The sequence below is a fragment of the Gallus gallus genome, chromosome 4 (assembly GCF_016699485.2).
Source record: "Gallus gallus isolate bGalGal1 chromosome 4, bGalGal1.mat.broiler.GRCg7b, whole genome shotgun sequence".
In the NCBI taxonomy this organism is placed as follows: Eukaryota; Metazoa; Chordata; class Aves; order Galliformes; family Phasianidae; genus Gallus; species Gallus gallus.
The window spans coordinates 39146309-39153097 of record NC_052535.1 but is presented as its reverse complement, the minus strand read 5'-3'; positions in this window follow the sequence as shown (position 1 = coordinate 39153097).

Sequence of the window (6789 nt, the reverse complement as noted above, 5' to 3'; positions counted from 1 at the left end):
GGGTCCTCCTCCCCCCAGCACTGAAGCGTCGGTGTCTCCGCAGCCCGGCTTTCCTGCAGCGCGGGACGCTGCCTCGCATTAACCCCGTTCGCCTCGGGCTGAGCTGCCGGCTGGGCGGCACGGCCACCCGTTTCCCTCGCGAACCGCCTCCCCCTGGCCCTGCTCCGAGCCGCCCGCACCCCTGCAAGGGCTGAGCACAAAGCACCGGGTGCCGGCACGCCGAGCCTGGGCAGGGCTCTTCACACTTCTACCTCTTCACTCAGCATTTACAGCTGTTACCATCTCGGCAACTTTAGGCCTCTCTGTATCTTCACTTATCTTATCTTGCCTGGCTCTATTTTGTCCGTCTCTTGGCACAACAGCAGCTCATAGCAGAACCGTGCCAGACCCGTGCAGCCACACCGCAGCCCAGGTCAGACGGCTGCTGTGGGGCTGCCAGCACATCCCGTGCCCAGGAGAAGGACAGAGAGGTGTACAGGGAGCTGCTGCAAGGCCCGCTCTGCTGGGATGGCAGCTGGTCCTGTGCCCCAGCCCTCTCCTTGGAGCGCACAGTGCCAAGGCCAGCAGTGCACAGCACCCTACTCCAGCCAGGGCTACTGGGCTCCCAGCCTTCCTGCAGCCCAGGGCCGGACCCTATCTGAAGCAGGCTGCCAATAAAAAAACCACCTACTAAGGCTTTTCCCCGTGCACAAGAATCCCTCAAAGTTATTTGCCAGGCTGGGAGAGATGCCGCAGCTCTCCAGAGGTGTGAGTGTGCCAGTGAAACAGCACAGCCAGCCCCAAGTGCCGGGCACAAGGAGCTCGGCTTGCCGCAAGTAAACACACGATTCAAAAGCTGGGTTTTACCTTGGCATCCGTTTTGACTTGTTGCATACTCTTCTGTCGTGCATTTAGGTTTTTCTTTCCATCCTAACACCCAATAGTGAGGACCCTGTGGTTTATTTTAACCAAGGCAGCAGCTAGGAATGGCAGGAAAGCACGCACGCTGTGCAACAGGAGAGGGAAGCTGCAGGCTGCGTGAGCGGGGCAGCTGAGCTGTGTGCGTCCCAGTCTGTGCGAGGCTGCTGCTGCAACCACAAATGGCCGGGGGGGGCTGCAGCTGCGTGCTGGGCCAGAGGGTGATGTGACAGCCCAGGCAGGGTGGCACGTGCCGCCTGTCACCTGCCCCTCCAGGCACGGCCAGGCCTTGCCACAGAGAGGGGGCCCAGAAGAGACAGCGCTCGGGGACAGGACTTCTGCTAGTGCTCACTGTGGGGTGTCTCTATGGCAAAAAGCATGGGCTCAAAGCAACCCAAGTGATCGCTTCCTATGTGCGTATGGAAGGTGAATGAACTCATAAAAACATCCAGAAGTGGGGACGGACTTGTGATTCTGCTTTGTTAGCAGGGTGAGCGTGTTCATGTTGAAATCATCTTTTCAAGGTGAGTCCAACTTGGTTACCTGATCATTCCCCTTAATTATCCCAGCCAGATGATGAGCAGCAGCTGCAGCTTCTGCCAAGTCCCCCTGGCAAGCCCAGGGGGCAAGGATGACCTGATGATTGAGGTAGCAAGGCTAAGAAGCTGGGCCTCCATCACGAGATGCCACAAAGTGATGTCTGTTTATTATCTCACAGCACTCCAGAAATAAAATCTACCTTCCAAGAGAGCTGCAATCTGCCTACTGAGAGCTCCTGAAGGAAAGCACTACCTGGGGGATGCTTGGTGCAAAGTGCCACAGCCTGAGCTCTGTTCAGAGAGGCAGAAATTCGCAGGTCTCCACTCACAAACAGCAGCAGCGCGAGGCCTGAGAGGGGTTAAAGGCACAGCGAGCCATGTAACCATGATGCCTCACAATGCCAAATTGTGTTTTGACAGACAATCCCCCTGAAGAGTGGGACCGGGGCCAAGCAGTCTCGCTTGGCAGAGACAGACCCCAGCAATGCATTTCATCCCTGCCAAGCAATGTTGATTTGCTTTGGTTCACATTCATTTGTAAGCACCCTGTCTGCACAAAGCCCCAGATGGCCTTGGAGACTCCAGCACAATAATATTTTGATACAAACGCTCTTACAAAAGCTACCAGAGCCTGAGCTGGAGTCCAGGGACAATAGTTTGCACAAGTTAGCAGCAGTGACATGTTTTGGAAGAAGCATGAATAAAGACAAGCCCTAAAGCCAAGTTAGTGCACGAGGAGATACCCCACTGATCGCAACCGTGTTTGGGATGAGATCCTCAGCCATTTGGGCTGCTCAGGAAATCCTCTTGGCCAAAAGCAAGTTTCTGTTTTTGGAAAACTGCCTCCACTGCCCTTGGATGGCTTATTTCATTATGTCCTACAATGGTGGAATTGGAAGTGTGTTCTCCAGATTCACGCTACTGCTTCATTTAGGGGCACCAGCTGCCCCACAGCACCGCTTGAGCCGTGTCCTTAGGCCCAGGAGCACACGTGAGAACAAAAGCTCCTGAAAGTAAAACACTGGAGAATCTAAAGTGGAAATTTGTCTTCCTTTCTCCTCTGGAAGAAAGATAAGAAGGCATAACTAGACCGGTGATCATCTTGTATCTCGTTCTTCCATACAGCAGTGGTTAAACACTTTGGCCAACACAGCCTGACTTACTCGTTTGGTTGCATTTCCCCTCATTAGATAAGAAAGCATAGCCACCTCCAGACAAAAACACCTAGATGGGAATAATACGGTGCGTGTGTTTCTTTGAAGAAGAAGAAGTTTGTACCCATCTGAAGCTTGAAGGTCAGAACTGCTTGACCAAGGTCCTTCTTCCTTGTCACCCCACCAAACCCAGACTGAAAGTGTCACAGACGTCACCAACTCCTCCACTGACATCCATAGAAAACCTTTAGCAATACTTGGATCTGTCTTCTGAGATGACAGAAGGTCTCACTTTGGCAAAAATTACCTGCTGCAGAATTTTATTACTGCTGGTGGAAGTCAGCTTTATTGGTGTCTGCTCCTGTCCTGTGCCTTCCTACATACGCTTCTACACGGAGGGGCCCATTCGACAAGGCATCTGCTGCTCCACCAGACCTTCCTGGGTGATACTGAACACAAAGTTTATTAATTCTGCAATCTTTCAGTGCACAGCACTTCAATCACGAGGAACGTGACATACACAAAATAGGCCTCTCTTTGTGTCAGTCGTGTACAGTTGCATACAAAAAAAGCCCGGTGGTGTTAAACTCACCACCCAGTGGGAAGTAGAAAGGAGTTCAAGTCAGACAAGGCTGTGAAGCCCACTCCAGGTGATGGGATCTCATTGCTGCATTCAGCACCCAGCTCCTCCTTCGACCATGGTGTGTTGGCCTGAGCGCAGGACTGGCCAGCTCTGGGATCACTGTCGTGGTCTGAAACTGGACTTCATTCCGTCCAAAATATTTGAGTTTTGCTTAGATATCAACCCAGAGAATCATAGATTCATAGAATGGTTTGAGTTGGAAGGGACCTTAAAGCCCCCCCAGCCCCAACCCCTGCCATGGGCTGGGTGCCCCCCACCAGCTCAGGCTGCCCAGGGCTCTTCCAACCTGGCCTTGGGCACCTCCAGGGGTGGGGCACACATAGCCTCTCTGGGCAACCCATTCCAGAGTCTCACCACCCTCTGGATGAAAAAACATCTAACCTAAATCTCCCTCCTTTAGTTTAAAACCACCTCCACCTTCAGTACCTACCCAACGTTTCTAACCTATGTCCCTGCAGCATTATTACTTAATTAGCACAAGGCCGTGCTTCCTGAACTCCTGTACCTTGTAATGCAGAAGTTCTTGCTTTGTTGAGGAATCCTGACACAGTACAGCTCTCTCTGTTGAAATTGCCCAGTAGGGCAATTGTTATATGGGGAAAGCAGAGGGCTGGTCCCAACTAACTGAGTATTGCGTTCTCTGCTTTGTCTCTGCTGTTGGGTCATTCCTGTGGACAGTGGGGAAATTTATAGCCAGAAACAGGGGTCAACATGCAGTGGTTCAGGTGGGGATGAAAACCTGGAAAGCTAAGCATGTTAATCAAAATCACTTAGTTTATGTAGGATAAAAAAGTAAGCTATCGTCAGCAGAATAAAGTCTGCGTTATGAAACCTATTGTGCCTTGACTCAAACCTGTTCCTGATGACACTGAGCTCAGTGCATCCATTCACATCCCAGTAGCTCCTCCAAGAGAACAGCAGCATGCTCTGCATGCCCACCAGCATCCTGCACATGGGCTTCTGTCACTGCCAAACCTTATTTGGGCAGCAGCTCTGAAAGATGAAAGCGTAAGCTTGAAGTTTAACAACCTGAGAGGCATCTCGTGCTAGTCAAATGTAGGCCCATCTCAGTAAAGTATTAAGATTTCAGACTTTCCCACCAAGTAAGTGGTAATCTGAGAGGCTAAATATTTGGCAAGTCAGTGACGATCTACTTACTTTCCAAGAATAAAATGATATTCCAGGTTTGATCTTGCTGGTACCCTTCTACATTGGGTGCAAAAGAGAGAGCGTTGGGTTGGGCTTACTACAGATACAAAGGAGACTATCCAGGACTAGCATAAATATATACATATGTGTGTGTGTGTGTGTGCATTTCATTTGGCATCCTTTATAGCCTGGAGGTTACACAGAGTTCAGCTACAACTTCTGACATCAGCACTTAAAAGCCATGGGAGTTTGGATGTCAGCATGCCAAAAGAAGGAAAAGGGCCATTATTCTGACAGTAGCTATTGAAGCCAGCCTGGTGGGAGTCATACTTCTGTCTCCAAAGGCTGATCTGTGCCCAGTTGCCTCTGCTGCCAAGCAAGTTGCTGCCCCCAGCTGCCATTGCTTTTGCCATGTGTCACTTCACTACAGTCATTTTGGCTTTGCATTTTTGATAGCTTCAGTCCTGGGTGTTGGTTCCTGGAGGTTGAAGGTGTTACTGGAAGGCAGACTAAAGGCTTGTCTTGCAGCACGATGGGTTCCAGTGTCTTATCAGACTGCCTGGTGAATCACCTTCGGAGAATTTACCCTGCCAAGAAGAGCCATCAGTTTTGCAACCACTCTGTGTTTGGAGTAGAACAATATTTGCACGGCAGCTGCTTCCCAGGGGTGGGTGTTTCTCTGTCAGCAAGTTATAACTTCTCAGATAAGGCTGGATCTGCACCAGGTTTCCTTACAGATAAGGTCTGTCCCTGTCAAACCAGCAGTAACATTCCTTTCTGTAAGAGGGCAAGACCTTACCTTCACATCAGGTGAATGCCCTCACTAGCCGAATGCTTAGGTTACAGAATCCTGGCCTGTTGCTTATGACCGAGTTGTTCCCTTGAACTTCTTTTCAAACAATAAGAAGAAGCTCTGTTCTACAGCTGGAAAATTCAGTTAGTTTGCTGTCTAAGTCTTGTTCATTCTCTAGATTTTCAGAACACAGAACTGATAGTGAAGAGCAACAAAGATCTACGAGCAAAAACCACGAGCCACATAGCACTGAGAACTGGCAAACATGTAATGCTACCACCTTCCTCCTCCCTGCTTCTTTCCCCTCAGTGGAAGAAGACCCCAAGACTGGTTTGTGGGCGTCTCAGACGGAGTAAAACCATTTCTCTTTCGCTGTTCCTCTTTCAGCACCAAAACAAACAGCACACAAAGAGCAAGCACCCTGACCAAGGGCCTTGCTGTTTAATCTCAGTGGAAAAACATGGCAGAGTGGTGGCCATCCTGCGTGAATACAGCATTTCTGCTGCCCGGCTGATGGAAAAATAGCAGAAAAGCATCCCTCTGCACTGACTCAGGGCCCCTCTCTCCACGAAGGGGTTCATCTGGCGCTGAATTCATTTCCACCTCATTTCTCTGGAGCCCATCACCACCTCCTGTGTTGGTCCAGCCCCCTGAGCTTCCACCTCTCCTGGTTCCACACACACACACACACACATACACACACACAGGCCTCTCCTGCTGTACCAGCCCCCTGGGACAGCTGGCTGCCAGGAAGGTTCTCTTCTTCGTGTTCTAAGAGCACGCAGCACGTTCTGTTCTCCCACCCAACATCGTGGCAGCAAAAACAAACCCACCAATCCTCCGTCATTTCCAGTTGCTGGGAGTGGACACGCTATAGTAACCTCCAGCAGCAGTGGCCCCGTGCTTCCCCTTCCCAGTAAGGATTTATTTCCCTTGGCATGGCCAACACGCCATTGATTTTCAAGGGCGAAAGTAGGTGGCAAAGTCCTGAGCTCTTTCAAGGAAGTTTGGAGGCGATGGAAAACAACCCCACGATTTGTGAGCACGGAGTGTGGCTGCCCAGCTGCCAGCCGAAGAAGCAATAAATCACCCCCTGCATGCCTGCCACAGGCACCGGATCGCCACAGAGACTCTCTTTTTCTTTCGCTGCGACCGCCCACGCTGCTAATGCACTTAGCAGGTGCAGGAGGCATTTGAGAATCAGTATCTTTTCCCAGTAAATAAGGTTAGGGGCCCACCGCTCTGCCTGTTTGGATTTCGGCTTATTTCATCCAAGCCCTACACGGCCGCGGGTCCCCACCTGGGCTATTTCCAGCGCTGCCGGCTGGGATTCGGGAGTGGCTTTCATCGGCCTGCCTTAATCCTGCACGGCTCAGGTCTCTCTGACGCAGCCACCCCTCAGCGAGGTTTGGTCACCATCCCACGACGGCCGCCTCCACCCACGGGACACCAAGGAGACGAGCTGGTGAAAGCTTTGGCCCCGGGGAAGCTTTTTCCACGTGTTGGTGAGCCCAGCGCGCCGTCAAGAGGCCCAAAGCCAACGGAATAGAGATTTCCACGCCGCCACCGCCGGAGGGAGAGAGCGGGCCCCGCCGCTAGGTGTCAGCCCGAGCA